Source organism: Ochotona curzoniae, unplaced genomic scaffold (genome assembly GCF_017591425.1).
Source record: "Ochotona curzoniae isolate NIBS_2020 unplaced genomic scaffold, NIBS_Ocur_1.0 scaffold_461, whole genome shotgun sequence".
Taxonomy (NCBI): domain Eukaryota; kingdom Metazoa; phylum Chordata; class Mammalia; order Lagomorpha; family Ochotonidae; genus Ochotona; species Ochotona curzoniae.
In genome coordinates this window covers 3,147,010-3,169,491 of record NW_024467120.1, presented here as the reverse complement: position 1 = coordinate 3,169,491, position 22,482 = coordinate 3,147,010, and positions in this window count along the sequence as shown.

Below are 22,482 nucleotides of genomic sequence, written 5' to 3'. Positions count from 1 at the left end.
TGCTTACGTCCAAATCCTATAGGTTCTTGAATGCCTAGCTCGTGTAGACGTTGACTGTCAAAGCTTCTCTCGTGTGTCAGGTGTCATCTGCTGTCTCATCCCTCACTGGAGAGTTCCCATTCATGAAGGTTGATGCCTTAACCTCAGGAACAGTGCCATGCATCTTGTATCCAGCCCATTTCCTCAGTGCAACTCAGCAGACACCTGTCATGGTAGTTTCAGGTGCCAACCGGGCAAGGCCATAGCGCCCAGCTGTTCGGTCCAAAGCTATTCATTCAACGCTATTGCTGTGAAGCTGCTTTGTAGATGTGGGTTACATGTCAGCTGATTTTAAGTTAAGGGAGTTGTCCTCAGTGACATATCTCAGCAGTTAAAAGCCTGAAAAACACATCGAAATGGAATTTGCTCAAGAAAGAAGAGATCCATTCTCAACACAGCAACTCTGGCTCCTCCTGGAGAGTGTCCAGCTTGCTATTCTCCTTATGGATTTTGCACTTGCCAAACCCACTATCGGATTTTCCAGTTCCTTGAAAGACAGTCTCTTTTTCCTTTTTTCTTTTCTTCTCTTTCTTTTCTTTCTTTCTTTTTTCTTTCCTTCTTTCTTTCTTTCTTTCTTTCTTTCTTTCTTTCTTTCTTTCTTTCTTTCTTTCTTTCTTTCTTTCTTTCTTTCTTTCTTTCTTTCTTTTTCTGCTTTATTTTTTACTGGAAAGGCAGATTCACAGACAGAAGGAGAGATTGAGAGAAAGATCTTCTGTCTGTTGATTCATTCCCCAAGTGGCTGCTACAGCTGGAGCTGAATCAATCTGAATCCAAGAGCCAGGAGCTTCATCTGGGTCTCCAGTGTGGGTGCAGGGGCTCAAGGCCTTGGGTCATCCTCTACTGCTTTCCCAGGCTACAACCAAGAAACTGGATGGGAAGTGGAGCAGCTGGACACAGACTGGCACCCATATGAGATCCTGGCATTTGCAAGATAAGGATTTGGCCAAGAGGCCATCACACTGGGCCCAACAACTTTTCTTTCTTTTTTTTTTTTCTATCTGCTCTCCTGGTCTACTCCCCTGGAAGGTCCAACTGAAGCAAGGGAGAGCCTGCCCACCTAGGAGTATCTCTGGGCCCACACTGGCTTTAAGGTTATCACACGACACGCAAAGGAAAGAGCACATGCTTGCCGACCAAATCAGTTTGGCTGCAGGGAAGGGAAATCTGGCCAAGCTAGGCAAACAGAGGGAGCTTTTGTGGAAGAATCCACAGGCAGGATGTAGACCATGACCTCATAGCAACCAGACACCTCCTGGCAGTCCCTCTTCCACTTCTCTGCTTCTTGAGCTACCCGCTTCTGTTCTCTGGAAGACAATGGCCAATTACAGTACAACATGGCCTCGGGACTCTGTGCCATTATAGCCCCTTTGACCTTCACTGTTTTAACTCCATGTCCCAGGGTCTGTAATCATGAACTCTCGGGACAGAAGTCTCTTATCCAGTCCTGGTCCAGAGCTGTGTGCATGGAGGGAAAGACTGTATGGCACAAACACGACAATGTGGACCTGTCCGTTTAGTAGAGGAAGATGGAGGGGACAGATTTCGCAAAGACTACTCCACAACACATCTAAGCAGAGACTATAGCACCCTGCCCGAGCCTGCACACACTGCCCTCACACACATCACAGCCCAGGTCACTTAAACAGCAGAGCCCTATTCCCTATGGTTGTAGAGGTTGGCAGGCCACGATGAAGGTGCTGGAAGATTTGATGCCTCCTAAACCCCCTCTCCTTGGCTTGCTGATGGCTAATGTGACCTCTTCTGTGTGTGTAAGAACATCGCTGGTGTCTCATCCACTACGTATAAGGACAGCAGACATACTGGATCAGGTGCCTTGCCTTTTTGACTCATTTAACCTTAATTTCTTCTTTCAACAACCCTTTTTCAAATATGTTGGGACTTCCCAAAGTTTATGGAAATTGAATCAAAAGATAAGTTTATTTTGATGCCAAAAATTTAGAATTCATGCATATTTATTTTTTTTATGATATACTTTCCACAGGAACTTTTTGAAGATCCCTGGGCTACTTACATTCTAGGACTTCGATAACAAATATTCAAGAGAAACAATTCAATCCATATCACAACACTTCTCCAACAAGGGGACCTAGGAAAGCTAACTTCAAATGAATTTCCTCCAAATGTAAAGACAATGTCAGCTTATGAGATTTGCATAAAAGCTAAATCAAGAGCATAGGCAGTAGCTATCATGGTCATGGTTTTCTCCTGCATGGGTACGCTGACCACGCCCTTCCTGTGCCCGGGAGCCTTCTGGCTGTGTAATAGCTTGCTGTTGCCCTTTGCTGTCTTGGCTTAATCGTGGCTACTGTGTATTCACACCTCACATGGAATAAGTGGGGTGTTTTAAACATCAATTTTACTATCCAGTTACGTTAATGGCCCGTGAAATAACATGTGAAGAGCCCATTATGCATTGTGAAAGAGTTCCTGTTTCTTAAAAAAAAAAAATGAGGGCATCATGAGAAAGGCCAACATAATTCATTGCACTGAGGGAGGGAGGCTGACCTTCATCTTGAGATGTCCTTCAAGAAGACACAACTTTTGTGATTCAGGGCACTACAGCATTTGAAAAGAATTTGAGGAACACCTGACTCTTGCAGGCATTAGCCCACAGCGTGTCATTGACAGAAAAATAATTAAGAGTTGAGATAAATAGATAGAGGAATGTTTAGTAGCTTATTGCTGAGACAAACTTTGATCCAAAATGCTTATGATCTTTCTTTTAACAAATTCTACTCTGGTCCTTGACTCACACGTCACTGTAGGACCACGGTCTAGATCGTAGGTACCACCTGCTGGGGAACACATCCTTCACCTAGATTTCCCTCCATGAATCTAATAGTAGCCCTGTTCCAAACTCTCACCCCCAGGCAAGAATTGCTTCTGTTCCTGTCCATGATGGCCATCTACTCATTCCCACACATAGATTTATGCCACAGAATCACAGATTTCTTAAAACACTTTGTGCAGGTGGTGTCTAGAATGCCACATGTTCTTGGATTTCTGTCTACCCCCATGAGCCACTCCTTTTCACGGAGCTTTGCTGGTTTCTCATCATCTTCCTAACCCTTTCTCTTTGGAGATCTTGGGGCCTGCATTTGGAATTCCTCCTTCTCGGTCTATCACTGTTGATGAACTGATAGCTTCCAGATGTGGCATTCTTTCGTGGATGCCAGACTCCTGACAGGCATCTGAAATAGAACTTTCCCCACATCAGGCTACAAATCTGTTTAATCAATGTCAATCCCTCATCTTCATCCATGCCAACCATATCCTTCCAGCTGGTTCAGGCCAAGAACTCATAACTTTTATTGTGCTCGTCTTTTGTTTCAACTTCTCAGCTCCCAATCCAACAGAAAATCCTGTCAGCTCTATCTTTAATACCCCCTCCCCTTCCCACACTGGTCCAAGACACCATCAATCATCATCGTGGCTGTGGCTCTGTCTCTGTAGCTTCATAATCTATTTGCACACATTGTCCAGAGGGATTCTCTTGGAACATAAATGCCACCATTTCATTGCTTCAGCCAATCTGTCCACGACTGCCACTGCACCGAGAGCAAATGCCACAATCAGTGGCCTCCCAAGGCTGCAGCATCCAGCTCCCTCGAGCCACCGTCCAATGTCAGCTCCTCTTCCCCACTTCCCTTGGTCTGCTATGGTAAAGCTAACTGCTCACTCTCCCACCCAAGCCAGGCATGCCCCTCTCCCCAGGTAAGCCCATGGCTGGTTTCCTGGCCACCCCTAAGCCCTGGATGAATTGGCAGCTTCTCTGCAAGACCTTCCCTGCCTGAGCTACTTAAAATTATAGCCAATTTCCCATATATGCCAGTATGTCTTCCACTCCCTGGTGCATTTTTCCCATGTCCTTGGTTGTCGCTTCATACACAAGAGGCTTCCTGACATGTTCTGTTTACCTCCTTCTCAGAGCTGGAACACAGCCCCAGGAGGGCATAGCCCAGTCCGTTTGGTTCACTTCTGTTTCTGCTGAACCTGAAACAGTTCAATCTGTTGTAAGAATATGGGAATGATCATCATTGTCTGAAAATTCTTTTTAAAACATCTAGTTTCAAACACCTCAAAGGCAACTGAGAAAACTGAAGCAAAGTCAATTTGCCAAAAATCCCATAATCTCTTCATGGCACAGTTGAGATTATAAACTAGTTTTTCTGACTACTTTTCCAGATTACTTTCAAATAAACATCAGCTGTTTTCTGTCCAAATGTATTGCGATTGGGGGCTGGGAGTGCAGAGATTACGGCCTCAAATTTCTCCATAATGTTGATGTCTAATTTGTTCAAAGACTACTATGGGCACCAATGTTGCTGCAGTGGGCTAAACTTCTGCCTGCAATTCTGGCATTCCCTTATAAGTGCTAGTTCAAGTCCTCCTTAGCTTCTGATCCAACTTAGCTTCTGATCCAACTCCCCATTTATGTGCCTGGGAAAGTTTTTGTGCCATTTATGTGTCAATTACTTGGGCCCCAAATTGGTAAACCCAAATTGAGTTCTAGGTTCCTAGCTTTGGACTAACCGAGCCCTGCCTACTACACTTGATCTTAGCCAAAGGTTAAGAAGCGATTGAGCCCTAGCTACTATGGCCATTTGAGAAACGAACCAGCAGCTGGAAGATCTCTCCCCTTCCTATCTGTCCCCCTACGCCTTTCTCTATGACTTTGACTTCCAAATAAATAAATAAATCAAAAAAAAAAATGAAAAAAACAAAACAAAACAAAAAGAAGCAGATCTGGAGTTCACACCATTGTTTGTTTGACTTGAATACCATGCTCTGAGCCACTGCTCTGAACTGGCTCCCAGACATGAATCCAAATGAATAAAATCTACAAAGTGCATTCAGAAAGGAGCACTTGACTCCAGATAGCCTAATATGGCCCAAGTCTAGGGGCAGAGCACACTAGGAAAACCTCCATCACTGCCTGCAAGGAGACCATTCAGTTAACTGATGTGCAGCTGATGTGCTGCCCTCAAGGCAAAAGCTTTCCCCATCAGATCAAGTGCTCACATATTAGGAAGCCTGCTGCAGTAGTGGGAGCAGCAGAGAATGCTTGCTATTCACAGGCAATGAATTGACCTGGGAAGGGGAGAGGACTGGCAGACAGTGAGGGAGCCAGGTCAGGGGACTGTGTTAGGCACTCTCCAAGTATTACTTCTTTTCTTCCTTATACCAATCTTTTAAAAGAATTTTCACTATGAATATTCTATTTCTGCAGATGGGAAAATCAAGGTGGAAAAATCCAGCCAGCCAAGGTCACGAGAGGTCAGCAGGACAAGTTAGATTTTGAGTGCTGATGGACATGGTTCCACAACCAGCTGTTTCCTGCGCTCCACTGAGCAAGCATCAGAGGACTAAACGGAAGGGCTGCCACAGAGAGCATCAAGAAGGTCATATTTGATGTTCTCAGAGTTAAATGGTCTCTGGCTCTAGTTTCACACAGCATGTACAAGGACTCTCAGAAGCCTTCCAGTTCATGGAAAAGTGAAGTCATTGCCATTCTCTAACAAAAAGATAGGCATGCAGAGACAGGCAAGAGGAAGTTAGCTTAGTTCAACTGTGAAATGCTTAGTGATAAAAATAGGCACAAGACACAGAAAGGAGGCATCATTCATAGCCCGTGGATAGGCAACATAAGTCCTGCGAGACCTTGGGGTTCATGGAATGAGTGCTATCACACGGATAGGACCACTTGGCCCAAATGCCACACTGGGGCAAGCATGCCTGCTCTCTCCCTATTGATTGCACTGCCTCCTCTTTTCTCACACTCACCCAGGAACAGGTGTCTATGTGGACTGCAGGGTTTTGCTTGGAAGTTGGGAAGAAGGAGAGATAAGAATGTATTCTAGAAGATGATGGATAATGCCTGAGTGAGATGGACCTTCAAGCAAGCTGTTAATGAGAGGAGACCACCAAGGCAGGACCCAGGGACACAAATGTGGCAGTGGGAGAGTGCTGATGGGCAACTCCACATTCTCCCCAGTCATGCCTTCGGGTGATGGGAGTCAGAACCAGAGAGCTTGAGGAAGCCAGGGGTGGGAAATGGCAGATCTAAAAAACCAAAACAAAACAGAGACCACAACATCAAACTCTGGGTAGAACATCTTTTTAAGAGATATAGTTGTTTGTTTGGTAGAAGCCAGAGAAACAGAAAGAAAGAGACTGGTTCACTCTCCAGATGGTCACAGTGACCAAGACTGGCAAGCTGATGCCAAGAACTAGGAATTTCATCCTAGTCTTCCCCATGGTAGCAGGAGTGCAAGTACTCAAGCCATCCCATCATCTACTGTTTCCCCATTATGTTACCAAGGAGTTGAATCAGATGCAGAGGTGGCGGGACTTGAATCAGCCCTCTCATGTGGAATGCAAGCATCCCATGTGATGACTTAACAGTCTGGGCTGTAATGTCCAACTCAAGACATGCTCTTTTCGGAAGATTCTTGAGGGTTGTGCTAGAGTCAATGAATGGCAGGTCTGTTTTACAACTGGGGATATAAATGCTAGTAAACACACCTTTTGATCAGACTCTGGAAAGCTTACAGAACAATGTGGCAACAGTGGGGCCACATGGGACATGTGGTCAGCCTTTGTGGAGCAGAAGAATGACAGCAAAATACAATTCAATTGGCCTACCTGACCGGAGGACCATTTGTCCTCTGTCTCGGAGCTAGATGCTGATGTTTGGAATTCTGGTGGCTGCCAGGAAACTGTCTGGTGAGGTTTAAAGAGCAGGCAGAATGTTACACTTGAAAAGTGGGTCCTCCCTGTATGGTCTCAGGGGAAGGCTACGTGTGAGCCAATCTCCTTCCCTTGGCGTGGGCTGAACACACGTGTGCAGGATGCAAGCTTCCAGCAGAGACGTGAGAATCTGGTCGATTTTTAAAACAGATTTGATGCTGTGACTCACACTGAAGCTCACTCCACTACATTTCTGCTTCTACATATCTTGGTATCAGCAGAAGTTAGATTAATTTTTAAAAGATGCAAAAAAAAATTGACATAAGATTTCTAAGCTGTTCTCACCATTGCCTAAGAACAAAAAGATCAGAGGAAAGGGGAACACGTCACTTCCTTCCAGTTCTACGCCTTTCTCACTATTTCATGTGGATTAAAAGATTAGAGGAGAAAGCTTGAGCTGGCAACATGAAGGATAGAGACAGGGTGATCAGAACCTGGGAAGAAGAGTTCTCCGGGACACGCTCTGCGTTCACGACTCCAGGGACACATCTGGTGCTGCCTCAACTCCACATGCTCTGGCCTTGCATCCGGAAATGAAATCTTTTTTTCTCAAGAATGCCTAAAGAGTTTGCTCACAAAGCTGGAATAACCAAGCAGTTAATTTACAACCTCTCTTTCAATCTACTATCCCAAGTCATACTCTTTAGGAAACACCCTGCCTTTACCTTGAGGCCACACGTTGTGTTTCCAGGGAGTGAGGTGAGCTCCAGGTCTGGTCACTGCTTCCAGAATTAAGGCACATTGAGGCCTAGGGCTGCCATTGGAAAGTGCCAAGTTCTGAGGGGGCTCAACCCCCTAGGAATTCAGTGTCTCATCGTTCTGGAGGCTGAAATCAGAGTTCCAAGGTGTCAGGAATGCCTTGCTCACTCCCCACACATGGCAGAACAAGACTGCATCTATTCCAGATTCTGGTCCTGCCTCGGCTCTTGGCATCATTGCTCTGGTGTCCATATGCTATGTGCATGGCTCGTGACACCGTTGGTCCAGTGTTGACATTGATGTATGCCTGTCTACATCCATATTCTCCTTGTTGCAAAGACAGCAGCCACATGAGTTGGCACCAACATCTTGATGCAATGCTCAGAAAACAGTAGTCCCAGGAGCAAGGAGATAACACAGTATAACTATTAGAGACCCTGTGAGGCCCAAGTATGTGACTGGTCTGCAATTCAACATGATCAGACCACTTCTTTCTAGCAGGCTGAGCAGCACATGTTGCCAGAGCTAGTTCTTGGGGGGGGGGAACAAACAGCCTAAGCCAGCACAATACTCAGCAATAGAAAATAAATATTTTGTTGCCTCCCCTATTAAGGCAGTTCTCTGCCAGCTAGAAAAACCCTTTGGTTCATTAGAGTTAGTATCTAGTAAAATGGCCCCCCTTAACCAGGTTTCAAAGAGGAACCCCAGGGACTGGCCTTGTGCCATAGTGGGAAAAGCTTTCATTGATGGGACCAGTGTTGGGGCGTTCCAGGTAGAGCCTCTGTCTACAGTGCCAGCATCCCATATGGGCATTGGTTCGAGTCCCAACTATTCCACTTCCCATCCAACTCCCTGCTAAAGTGCCTAGGTGCTTGAGTCCTTGTGTATTCTTGTGGGAGACCTGGAAGAAGCTTCTGGCTCCTGGCTTTATGGCTGTTTGTGGAGTGACCTGGAGAATAGAAGACTCTCTCTTTCTGTAACTCTGACTCTCAAGTAAATAAATCCTTCTTTAAAATAATAAAAATAATTTTTAAAAGCTGCCACCTACAATGTCAGCTTGTTACATAGGCACCAGTTTGGGTCCTAATTGCTCCACTTTCAATCCAGCTTCTTTCTAATGGACTGCGAAAGCAGCAGGAGGTGACTCAAGTATTTGGGTTTCTATTACCCATGTGGGAGACCTGAGTGAAGCTCCTGGCTCCTGGCTTCTGTCTTCAGCCCAGCCCAGCCCAGCACTAGCTGTTCTGGCCACCTGGGGAGAGAACCAGTGGATGAAAGATCTCTTACTCTCTGTCTCTCCTTCCATCTCTGTAACTCTTTCTAAATACATAAATCTCTTGAAAGTAAGTAAAATGAATAAAAAAGAACCCAGATTTTCCTTGAATGGCTAAGCCCTGCATGCTCAGGCATTCATCCTGGACACCCCACAGTGTGTGTGGGAGTGCTTTCTGGGGTGACCCTTCAGTCCTTTGTGAAATGATGAGGATTAAGAGGGAATTTCACAGCACTGTATTACCCCATTATCAACACTACCCTTTCTTCTGGGCTATGCCCTCCGCCGCTAGGGTTTGAGGGTGTCCCATCTTATATGAAATGATGGTAAAAGTGGTTGAGAGCAAATCCCTCACATTCCCATTTAATCACATTAGAAGTTGGTGGCCCAAGTCACTTTTTTTCCTGAAACATATAAGCCTTAACTATTCAAGCACTTAGGAGGCATTACCATGAGTCGAGCTGTGACTACCAGGTCTCTGTACCAGCTGCCAAGAAGAGCTGCATGCAAATGACTCATCCCTACCAAATGCTGTCCTGGCTTGGCTCTGCTCGGGGTGCCTGGGCAGGGAGGGAGCCTCTACCCTGAGGGCTGCCCCCTTTCCTGGCATGTTATGGTGCTGGCTGTTGGCACCTCCAGGTCCACCTCTTTGGTGGCTTTGGGAGTGAGAGAAACGCAGTGGACATGAGCCAACTGTGGCTGAGAAATCCCACAGAGATAAAGATTGGCCTGGTATGGGTGACAGCTGCTCCTGACCCTGAGGCTGCCTTGGCCTTGGGAATCTCGGGGCTTCCGGGCTGCTTATCTGTATCATGTCTTTAACTTCTTGTCTCCGTGAGACCGTTCTAGCTACCCTATCTGAAATTTTATATACAACAGACACACACACACACACACACACACAATCCTTGTTTCGCCTTACTTTGCTCTAACACACCGTTTATTAATCCATTCACCTGTTATTATCTACCCCCCTACTCTTACCTGAGCACTGCCAGGCAGGAGTTATTGCATCTTTTTGCATTCTCTAATGTCCACAACAGTGCGTATCACAAACTTGTTATGTGTTGAACAGTTTGACGATCTTAATTTTTTTGTCTCTCCTCACCAGGATGTCATTTTTACCCTTGAGTGCAGTTATTTTTTCCTTTAGGTGACAGATCAATGCCAGTGCCCAGAATAATGACTGTATTGGAGAACTTTCACTGACTATTTGTGATCAATGAATCCCAATGCCCCTGGAGTTGGTCACTGCACTGTACATCCTCGGCTACAGTGATGTTTGATTTGCTTCCTACAAACCGAGTTCTTCAGTGATTAATAAAAATTTGCTGTGCTGACCTGACTTGGAGTGAAGGTGGACTTGATGTGCTAACGCCGTGTGAGTTTATAACTGGGCACAAAGCAATAACACACAGCTGTCCACACGGATCAGCACAGTGAGGCTGAGCACGGTAGAGTCAGAGCTGACAATCACATTGACATAACACACGGGGCTGTTCAAGATTTCCTGTGATCTTAGAGGCACTCACAGCCTGCCTAGATCCAACTGTACTCTTCCCGACCTTGTATTTCAAGAAAAATGCAGGTTTCAACTGATGAGCATTATTAAGGCAACACTGCTCTGGGAATCTATTAGCCTTCATCCTTTCTGTGACAGACAATATAATTTTATTCGATTTTTTTTTAAAGCCTCCATACACAAACCTTCTATTAAACCAAACCTTTGATCTTCCTTTCCTTTGACTGCTTCCATATGGCTTGTTGCCATGGAGATGATCACATATACTTCACTTAATTGTGTAAACAGCATTGAGCTGTCTTCCTTAGTCTCACCGGCAGGCATCCCCCATTTTCCCCTTTTCTGCTGTGGGTTTTGGCATGACTGCAGGTGAATTTAGAACACCACGCTAGAGACCAAGTTGTTTCAAGTCAACAGCAAGATGAAAGTTCCCTTAAGAAACCAACTAGTCTCCTAATTCAATATCACATTGTTTCAGATAAAGAGATTGTCTTTAACAAGCTGGTACCTGAATTCACAAGATTGGAATTTCTGTTTTAATTATCTCAAACCTAGGACTGCCTTGTTAGAGTTAAGATGACAACTGGGAACAGAATCTTATTACAGCCAGATGGGACTCTTTATCATTGTTATTTATTCTTGAGTAAGGTTGCCAGGTAAAATACAGCATCTAGGATGTAATTCTACTCAAAGAAGCTTGTTTGTAGCGTATCTAAAATGCAAATTGAACTTCGGTGATTTTTTTTTTCATTCTTTGATTTCTTTTGCTAAATCTAGCAACCTTATTGATAAAGCACTATTCACCACCCCAAACTCTATAAATAATTCAACTTTTCCCTAGCTTTTAGGAAAGACTAAGCATCACTCCGAGGAGATAAAGGAGAGATGTGCCCCAGAAACACTGGACCTATTGAGACATCAAAAGGCCCAGCTCAGATCTTGGGTGCTAGCTCCTGAGCACCAGGTGGAGACACCTTTACCCCAAGTGTGGCCTACAGCAGCCCCCGGATCCAGTGTCACACAGGGCCAAGTGGAGAAAAGAGCCGTAACCCCAGACTCGGGCATCTTAAAACCAAGGGCTCCTTTGTAACATCAAACTGTCACCTGATGCTCAGTGGTGCTGTCTTCTTATTTGGGTATGAGACATTCCACAACATTCTCTTGGGCTCCTGCTTCTGTTTAGCTTTGAGGTAGAATCAAGAAGACAGTGTTCTTTGCCTGGGGGTCACTCACAGGGGGCCGATTGGGTAAGTTACTGAAACTTGAGGCTCTCTTTGAGCCTGCTATGATTGGCTTTGTCCATTAAATGGACACTGACCTTTCTAAACTTCCTTTGTTGTTGTTCTCAAATGAAATCATCCATGATGCAAACAAGATGGCATTTTCACCACTGCCCCCTGTAATTTTCACAGACCACTCAGTCCTGCGTGTGATGGGAGAGTCTAGGTGGAAAGGGTGGGTGGGGGTGGGGGGCTGGGGGTAAGGGTGGGGCTAATTATCTTACATTTCACACTTTAGGCTTCCTAACTGGATCCTGGGGAGCCAGTGTGCAGCAGAGCAAGTAATGGGTGTTGGTTCAGGAACCTGCTGCTCCATTTCTGATCCAGCTACCTGCTAAGGGCCTAAGAAAAGCAACAGAAGATGGCCCCTGCCACCTATGTGGGCAACCTGGATGAAGCTCCTGGCCTTGGCCCAGTCCAGCCCTGGTCATTGTGTCTTTCTAGGGTGTGCAAGGGGAGGATTTAGCCACTAAGCCATTGTGCCAGGTCCATAAGGCATTTCTAAAATGTCTTTTAATCACAGATGAGCAAACCCCAGGGAGATATCCATCATAGAACCAGCAGTAATATGTAACCAGCAGTCAAGGGACTAAGACAGCCCACCTGCTTTTCCTGAGTTTTCCCCAGTACATAGCAAGCATCTTGACACTTAAGGTAAAAATGAAAATAGAGCCAGCAGAGCTAATACTCAAACACTGCTATCCGCCAGTGTAAAGAAAGTGTAAAGGAGATAATTTTTTTTTTTTTTTTTTTTTGCTAGAGAGAAAGCAGAAGAAGGGCATCAAGAGCCAAGGAGTTGGGAAGCAGGAATACAAATCCATGGAATAGAAACTACTCGTGAGAGCCAACCACACTTACACAGCACTTCCAACGAGCCAGGCGATTTGGATGTATACTACGGAGATGGGTATGAAGGCTTCAATTTTACATAAAGAAAGATACGTACAAGGAGTTTAAGTTGCCTAAGATTACAAAAGTGGTAAGCAGCTCATCCAGGCATCAAAGAAATCTGGCATCAGGAAGTGCCAACCTTTTGTTCCCAGGAAACAAATGACTTCCACCTTCTGGTGTTCACATGCCCGTGCAGTCTCTGACCACATCCCATTTGGTCTTGGGACCAGCAGCATGTACCACAGGGATGGGGTCCACCCCTGAGATGAGGTACAAAAGGCATCACAGCTTTCCCCATTAGATCAGTGGGAAAACTAATGGCTGTGTCCCAGGTGGCCTTCACAAAAAGGACTGTGTGATACGGGAGGAGGCAACTGGCCAACGGCACCTGCATCAGTTTGGGAGTGGACCTCACAGCCCTCGGCAAGCCTTTGGATGACTACAGCTCCGACCATCCACTTCTTCACCATGATCTCAGTGAGGAAGCTGGGCCTGAACACCCAGCTAACCCCTCTCCTATTCCTCTCAGGAACTGCACGCGTAATCAGCCTGTGTTGTCTCTAGCTGCTACATGTGGAAGTAATTTGTTATACTATCTTAGAAAATTGGTACAGCCTCCTTGCACTCTTGGCTTGATTTGTAATGTTTTCCAGAAATAGGGGTTTAACTGACTAGCTGGAAATGCCAAACAAGTTCCCATGTCTCAGCTTGATTCTGTTTGAAATCCATGCATATCCTCTATTAAAGCAAAGAAATTTATTGAAAGTGAACGTGAACTTTGACCTTAAGGACTAGAAACTGCCTAGGGGGTGCCTGTTAGGTAGGGATTTGGTTCCCTCCACAGAGATATTATAAGGAAGGAAAGCATGCAAGCCAGTGTATCCAAATGCCCCCCTTTAAGTAACAGTCAACTTACAGATTGTCCTGGACTGTGACTGCCTCTAAGTCTTTCTACTTTATACAGGTTTACTCCATGGCTCTGTTTTATGAACCTAACAACAGCCAAGCGTGTTGACATTGTTAGCTGGTGCCGTCCTCCCTGCACTGCTGCTAGACCTGTGTCTCAGTCAGCCTCTGCTGCCCTAACACAGATTGAGTCATCTATCCACAACAGCAGTTGGGTTGGCTTAGTATTTTGAAGGCTTAGAAGTCCAAGGTCAATGGTCAATGAGAGTGGAATGCATCATACAGCGAATAAACGGGTAGGGGGCCAAGCTCAGCTTTGTCAGGATGCCACGCCTGTAGTGACCACTTAGTCTACTCATTAGTCTACTCATGAGGGCACAGCCCTGCTGGCCTATTCATCTCCTAAATGTGCCCTCCCAATGCTGTTATATGAGGGATGAAGTCCCCCCAAGCCTCCCCCATGAGCTTTTGGGGATACATGTGAGCCACACAGTATATCTTTCCTTTGCCTCGACAGGTGGGAGTGGCAAGGCTCCTAAAACTTGGCCAACTTGCCCCAGGTCACAGACAATGGGTGCAGAAAGCACGGTCTGAACTCAAGACTGAAGCCCACTAGAGCCTCCTGTCTGCTCCCCCTGAGGCTTCTAGGAGTTTCTCTGAGACAGGGTTCCTACAAGGTCAGCCTCAGCACTCTCTCCTAACTGGGCCTAGAGAATTGCAGATCACCAAGGGCATTCACCATCCTCCTGCCTCAACTCTGCTTTCCAACCTTGATGCATTCACATGTTCCCAGCTTCCTTTGGGAGGATCTTTGTCAGAGACAGAAAATCCTTCTCCACATTGTGAACATGGGCGTCAGCTGGTTCTCCAGCCCACCCAGACCGTGTGCTGCTCCCCGGCAATCTCATCCCCACTCCCACTCATGCTTCCTGACTCTGCTTTCAGACACTGGTCTGCCCGAGGAATCCCTCCACACACACACCCCTGTCGCCGCCATACACCTCATGCATGCTCATCTCTAATGCTTTGTTCTTTCTCTCCGCCCCCATCTCATCCTTGGAGATCCCACCTCCACCGGGAAGCTTTCCTTGATACCACTATCCACAGGCTGTTCCTTCGATTGCAGAAGCTCTCCCTGCCTCACTTGTGTTTTATTATTCTCTGTTCCAATAGAAGACAGGCTCCTGCAGGCCTGAGGCCATGTTTGATTCATGTTTGTACAACAGGCACAGAAACCAACACCCTGATGAAGCACAGTAAATGGTTCTGGAAGGAATTAGGGTTTTGGGACAGTAACCCAGCAAAGTTACCACCTCCACATTGGGTGGACTCGAATGATAAGTGTGACATGCTGACACTTAATCCCTCTGAGCCATAGAAAGTGACGAAGATGTTACAGTTATTGGCTCCTGCTTGGCTGGGAAAATCACTGAGATTTTGCACGAATGTAGTGCTCCATACATTAGGGACTAAACAAATGACATCAACAATAGGCCAGTGAAGTGACACAACTCCCCTAGGAAAATCCAACTGGACGGCTGCTCTAACCAGGCCAAAAATAAATAACTAAAACAGACAGTTCTTGGGCCATCCTGGGCTTCTTTCTTATCTCCAGCAGACAGGTGTCCCATGCACAGCGAATCTGAGAAAATCAACTTTCAATCCAGTCCAAGCAGCCTGGGCATCTCTGCCGCCAAGGAGACTGAGCCCTCAATCACCAGATGTGCATTCCAGCTCAGAAGCACAGCGATCGATGCGCGTGCTGATGGCTAGCACAGTGGCTTTTGTTCCAATCTACACCAACAGCTAACCGGTGTTTCTAACACACTGCCACTTTCTGGGATGTGACACTCTGAATAAATAAAGCGTTTGATAACTTTCTGCCAGTCACACTGTTTTTCTGTCCTCTAGCTAGCAGCACTTCCAAACCTCTCCAGTGCCTGTTTGTTTCACAGTGAGGTAGCAAGTTTATTTTATTTCCCTATTACAGTTTTCTCTTGAATAATAATTTTAAAAAGTGTATCAGGAAAAAAAAAAGCACAGCTGAGGAAGAAGGCAAGAGCAGAAACACACACAATTCTGTGAGTCAAAATAAGCTTAAGGGTTCAAGTCCATCCAGATAACACTGTTCAGAGACCAGCAGAGCCAGGCTCGCTGTAGTCAGCCATGGCAGACACCTTCTGCTTATCACATTAACCTCCTCAGAGACCAGCACCCCAATCCCCCCACCCAGGGCAGACTTAACCATGTATTACGGCATATTAGCGAGGACAAAGGTCAGGCTTTTCCTTCTGAATGGCTAAGTGAGAAGGGGGTGGGGAGGCCAGGCCACACAGCCCCACCGTCACTCACTCGCTCGCTGGGAACAGGTTTCACATCTCCTTTTCTGTTCCTCTATGTGCTGCCTTTGGCATTTCAGACTGTGATGGGCCCCTTCCACACCTGACTCATTCGCTGAAGGATTGGCCTTAGAGTGGGAAGCAGTGGGCAGTGTTGGCATCATTTCTGGGTGCTGTGCCCTTCTCTTTCCACACGCTCACATCCCTGCTGGAGTTAGGTAACCACCCAAGGGAGCTGTCTGGGGCCCAGCCCAGGGATGCTAAGGGGGGAACCTATAGCTGATGAGTGTCCAGGTGGAATATTGTAATGACAACTGCCTTATTGATTCCAACAGGACTAGAGGTCTGAATGTTCCCACCACTAAGAAATGATCCAAGTTTCATAAGACAGATAAATGAAATGCCCTGATTTGATAATGACACAAGGTGTACTATACTCCATGTATGCATCAAAGATAAAAACACTTATATTATGATCTGCGTTCTACACAAAATGAAAATCATCTCTAGGAAGTGGTGCCTAAACAGGGATTAAAGAATAATTGTATGAATGATAAAGGCCTGAGCACTCATCCTGTGAAGCTCTCTGAGTGTCCTGAGACAGCCTGCACCCCTCATGAGTCCCCCCACTGAAACCAGCCCATTGTCCCACAGTATCCTCTGCCTTCCATCTTCCCAAGAAATGTGGTCACCAAGAGAAATCGAAAGAAGCAGGTGAGTCACGTATGATAACCATCACGTAGCTCTTCCTGACTGAGTGAGTCAGATGTGTGATGAGGGAACTCAGTTCAACACTAGGAAGAGGCATTTAGCAAAGCACAATTACATAGCCACGCTGACCCCAACCCTGAGACCAACACTTTTACCAGTTCCTTGTGGATGCTTCCGGAAGTGTTCCATGTATATTTAGAGACTTGACCTGGAGTGGGCATAGTGGCTTAGTGAGCTAAACCACTCTGGGATTGCTGGCATCCAATATTGAAGACTAGCCAGCCTCTGATCCAGCTTGCTACTAATACATCCTGGGGCAGGGGGTGCAGGAGATGATGGCTCAAGCCCGTACCATCCATGTGGGAGATCCAGATGGAATTCCTGGTTCTTGGCTTTAACCTGACTCAGCTCTGGTTGTTGTGAAAACTTGGAGAATAAACTAGCGAATGAAATACTCTCTGTCTCTTTCTTTTTTTCCTCTTCCCCCAACCCTGCTTTTTGAGTAAGTGAAAAATAAATAAACATTAAAACAAAACCAGAAAAAAAAACCATGAACTGCTGTGCTCTCTGAGGTAGCCCAACACAAACAACAAAGTATGCGGAGTGCCAAATATTTACTGTTACCTTAGATTTTCACAGCAATCAGCACCATCTGGCTGTCTTAACCAAGGGAGCTGAGTTTAAATCACTTCCCTCAGAAGTGTATCAACCCAGTATCTGTTAAGCCCCAGTGTGCTGCATTCGTTTCCTTAGCAAGCCTCAACCTCCCTCAACCTCAGCTTCTCCATTTGTTTCTCCATGGGTAAGGATGGAGTGAGAGCACCCAAGGAAGGGTTCGGCATTGACCTTGCCAGCCAATGAACGCAGCATGCGTCATATACCATCATCATTGTCATTATCTGCCATCGCCATCAACCCTTTGTCTTCCTTAGCCACTGCAACTTTAGGAGCTGTGAGAGACACAAAAGAGCACACAGCCTTCACCTCGCTCTGAGCCCTGGGTTAGCTGTGGATGCTATGATAACCCGCTAAAGTGCCACAGTCCCAGTTCAGACTGCCAAGGAAGACGAGGCCAGTGTGGAAGTTGTGGCAGTGGATTGTACAAAAAGCACCTGATGGGAATGCTCTTCCCAAAGTCTCTCAGGCACAACTTGGGACTCACAACTCTTGGTCTGTGACTCTTCACCTTGAAGAGAACAGCCCCTTCCCTGCCTCTCCAAGAAGCCTGCCGGAGGGGTTCCCAGATGTACCACTGAGGACACCCCCAGGACTTGTCACTGTAGAAGCAGAGCTCCTGAATCGGAGCTGCTTTCTTCTCCTTTTCCCTTGGAGAAGGCCACCTTTTGCTACAGTGACATTGTCTATCATGTTGTTGGAAAGTCTTCAAGATGTCTGAGCTCCAGGGAGCTCCGAGAGGTGGGAGAATCATCTAAATGTCTTTACTTGCTTTAAATATTCAGACAGGGTGAGCATTCGGCATAGCGATTAAGACAGGTTAGGACACCTGTCTTCCATGTTGAAGTACCTAGGTTTGATTCCAACCACAGCATCTGCCAAGCATCTTGCTAATGCAGGTTCTAGCATGCAGCAGAAGTGGCTCAAGTACTGTCTGTTGAATCAGGCACCATAGGTATGCAGTACCTATTTTTTAAAAAGATGTATCTGTTGATTTGAAGGGCAGAGTTGCAGAGACTGGGAGAGAAAGAGATCTTAAATCCTCTATTTCACTTCAATGGCTGGGACTTGGTTGAAGTTCCCATCTGGTTCTCCCACATGGGTAGCAGTGGTCCAAACACCTGTGTCATTTTCCACTGCTTCGCTGGGCCCATCAGCAGAGAGCTGGATCACAGGTTAAACAACTAGGCCTTGAAATATTGCTCATATGGGATGCCAACATTCAGTGTGCTGGCCCAAGAACCTGCTTTAACCATTTGAGTTGGGAAGAGCTATGGCCTGGTTATTTTATACGACTCACCTTCCTCCTTTCCTACCACCCATGTGGGAAACCTGAGCTCTGTTCCTAGTTCCCAGCTTCAGCCTTGGTCAGCTCTGGCCATTGTGGGCAACTGGGAGGCAGAGCAGCAGATAGGAACTTTGGCTCTCTGCCTCTATAACTGTCAAATTATAGATATATATATATATAATATATATAATATAATATAATTATATAATATAATATAATATATATATCACAAGGTTCAGAGATAAAAACCAGTCATAGAGCATAGGGGAGCTCATCCTTTGTAAATTGCAATGCCAATGCAATATTGTTTTGACAGGAAAACTACAAAGTGTGCGGTTGGAAAGCTCTGTCCAACCTCTGTTGAGTGTGAAACGTTGCTGATGAGAGTCTTGGATATGCAAAAGCCCCAACGTCAAGAGTGTGTATTATAAAATTATAGTGGTTCTTGAACGGATGCTGAAGTTGTTATCTCCTTTGCTCTTGCCTCTCTATCTGAAGAGACCTTTGGGAAAATAGTCATCGTGCCCAGGGACCCTGGCTCCAGGCGCATTCTGCTGGGGCCATGCGATTTCTTTCATCTGTAGAGGGCCTCACCTTTCATGTCAGTGTCATAAATGAGATGAATTCCGTGTAGCGGCTAAAAGGCAAAATTGTTCCTCTAATAATACATCCCCTGGGCAAAGAAAAATAATCTGATTGGCTTCTTTGATATGAGATGAAAGATCAGTAGTTCCGTGTAAATGTGTTTTGCTTTGAAGAGTACTCAGGGCTTGGAGCTGGGGCAAAACACGATACAGTCAGTGGTTGTCATAGCAATGGGTCATATAAGTAAAATTCCTAAGTGAATTGACTGTTAGGACCCATAAGAGGACAAAATGACAACACTTCAGAGATCTCAATTGGCTTTATTTTCAATTCTACAATCATGCAACACTTGCTTCTATAAAATAAGTGTTGTGATTAGCTTTCTGGACCCCAAGAGACTGGAAAGCAGAACAAAAAGTGGGGTTACACTGGGGGCAGTGGTTGAGATGTCACTCGAGGTACCCCATCCCACATGGAAATGCTAGCTGTGAGTCTTGGCTGAGCTTTGAAGTCTGGCTTCCTGTCTATGTGAACTCTGGGATGTTGCAATGACAACTCGGGCGCTTGTGTCCCTGCCACAGCTATTGGGGGCCTCTCGTTGAGTACTGGCCTCCTGGCTGCAGCCTGGTCCAGCCCTGGCTGTTCTGAACTTTGGAAGTGGACTAGTAGTTGGGAGAGCTCTGTTTATCTTTCTGCCTCTCTCTCTATTTCAAATAAATTAAAAAGAAAAAAGAAAAAGTGAATTGTTAATTTTAAGTTATTTTGTATGAGGAGATCAAGGAACAAACCACGGTAAAGTGAGTATCAATTAAGCATTAGATCATTTTTAATTATTTGTTTTGTTAAGGTGGAGGGAACTTGCATCGTCATAGCCACCAAAACTGGCCATTTTGGGAAATGTAAATATAGATGTCTAAGGTCAGGTAACAGTTTAGTTTCAGCTTGGGATGTGGAACTTGAACTTGAATGACTCCATTCTGACTTTTAGCCTGATCTGTTGGGACCCAGTGTAGCAACCGCCTCTAAACTCTGTGTAACAAGTTCAACAATGAGGAGATTCAGCTGACGATTTGGACACTGGGCCCACTTGCAGCATCTGGGCCTCTAGGAGCCTCTGCATCCCTGCATAGGAGGGACTGGACTCGAGGCTGAGCTTTCACACCTGCTAGTGCTTCTTGCCTCTGGGGCTCTGGAAGTAGTTTGAACTGGGAGTTAGCATGTTCTGTCCCTGACTGTTCATCTGGTCACCAGCCTCTGTGTGGGCGTAACTGCCCGGAAGACAACATTCCACCTGCACCTGCGGAAGGGAGTCTCAGTGGAAGTCTCCACAGCCTCTTTAGGTTTCTCCCACAGGCTATGCTCAACTCTTTTCTATCTAACTCTTTTGGAAGAGTCATTATCATAAGCTGCATACAAAAGGCAGGTGATACTGTGAAAGGGTGTGTGTCCTTAGGCTGACTGCTGAAATTAGATTCCAGGTATACATCGGACCTCGGGTTTCTGAGTCTGTAAGATGGGGCAAATCACAAGCTTGACTTCATTCCCTTCTTGCAGGATTCAATAGGAAGACTTCCAGAGGCATCTATAGAGAAGTTAGCCTGTCAGGCACCATGCAACGTGCTTTTCACATTATCCAGTTTCTCACTGTCATTACTGTTAGTGTTCTTATCATCATTGATCAATGTTATGACTTAGTTTATAAAAACAAGAAAACAGGAAAAAGGCATAGAAGAAATAATAGGGGGTTTTGCTTTAGCTTTTGAAAGAATGTCAGATGCAGCTTCTGTTTGGTGCCATGGGTTAAGCCGCTGCGTGCATTGTTGGCATACTACACTGGAGTGCCAGTTCGAGTTCCAGCTGCTCTGCGTCCTATCCTGCTTCCTGCTCATGTGCCTGGGAAGATGATGAGCCAAATGATTAGATTCAGGCCACCCACATTCTGGGTGACCAGATGGAGCTCCTGGCAATTGAATTCTGCGTGGCCTAGACCTAGTTCTTGTAGCCATTTGGGAAGTGAAGCAACAGATGGAAAATTCTCTCTCTCTCTCTGTCACTCAGCATTTATAATAAATAAATAAGTCTTTAAAAATAATCTCTGGGTCTGGCACAATAGCTCAATTGGCTATTCTTGCACTTGAAAGTGCCCACATCCCATGTGGGCACCAGTTCATGTCCAGGTTGTTCTGCTTCCCATCCAGTTCTCTGTTTTTATAGCCTGGCAAAGCAGTGGAGATAGCCCAAAGCCCTGGAACCCTGCACCTGCATAAGAGACCCAAAAGAAACTCCTGGCTCCTGGTTTCAGATCAACTTAGCTCCAGTCATTGTGGCTATTTTGGGACTGAACCAACAGATGAAGGAGGTTTCTCTTGGTCTCTCATTCTCTCTGCATCTTTGCTTTTCCAGGAAAAAATAAAGAAATATTTTTTAACAGGTCTCCAAAGTATAATTTGTCAAATGTTTTCTCTGCACCTTAGACTTTGAAAGAAACATCTCTCTTCTTTTCCTGCTTCTCTAGCAAAGGATCACAGCAGCCGTAGGTTATAAAGTGAACATTGGAGGGTGGAGAGCGAAGATGGCCGACGTAGGAGGAAGGCTGTGAGGGAGCGTCTAGTGAGAGAGGGATAGAACGCTACAGAAGCAGCAAAGAGGAACAGCAGGGAACCGCAGGGAGAGGTCCGTGAAGCTCCCTGGGACAGTGTGGAGCCAAAAAGATCCACACAACTCGGAAGAACAACGAGAACGGAGCAGGGCAAAGTCAGAGAAACCGACATCCCACTCTAGACCTGCTGAGTCACTTTTGAAAACGGCCTGACGGGAGACGCGGCCAGCTCGGAGGCAGGGAGATCAGGGGGATCGTCGCTGGCGGGAGGCCTTCGGCAGCGGTGGAGGCAGACTGCAGCAGCCGGACGTTTGGTGAGCTCGGGGTTGACGTGGCAGCCTCCGCATTTCTCGCCCCCTGCTGAGATTCCAGCCTCTGAGAAGGCGGAGCAGGCGGCCGAAACTGTTGGGTCTGTGTGGAACTACGCACAGTGGTGTTGTGTTGGTGGCTGAGGGGGGCCGCGGGAAGGCGCCTCGGAAGTTCCTGCGCTGAGGGGACCAGTGCGGCTCGGTGCGCAGAGGCAGCTGGCGAGGGTCTGGAGTCCCCCACATCCTGCCTGGTGAGTGCACGAAACCACCGAGCGCACTGGTGAGTGCGCGCCGCACCGAGCGGGCTGGGCGCCCCGCCTGCAGCAGCAGCACCTCCGCAGCGCAGGTGTCAGGTGTCACGAGAGCTCAGATTTGGGAAGTGTAGCGCTGTGTGTCCCTGACACGCAGGTACCACTCCCATAGAGTGAACTGCTCACTTCTCGCCTCCCACCCTGCAGTTCTGAGCGTGGGCGACCCACCAGGAGAGCCCTGAAAACTCCTGCATCACACTGACACGGTGAGAACCTGCCGTGAAGTCATTATAACAGGGCGCCTGGGTCACTCCTCCGCTAAGGGCCTGTGTGGGGGAGCCACAC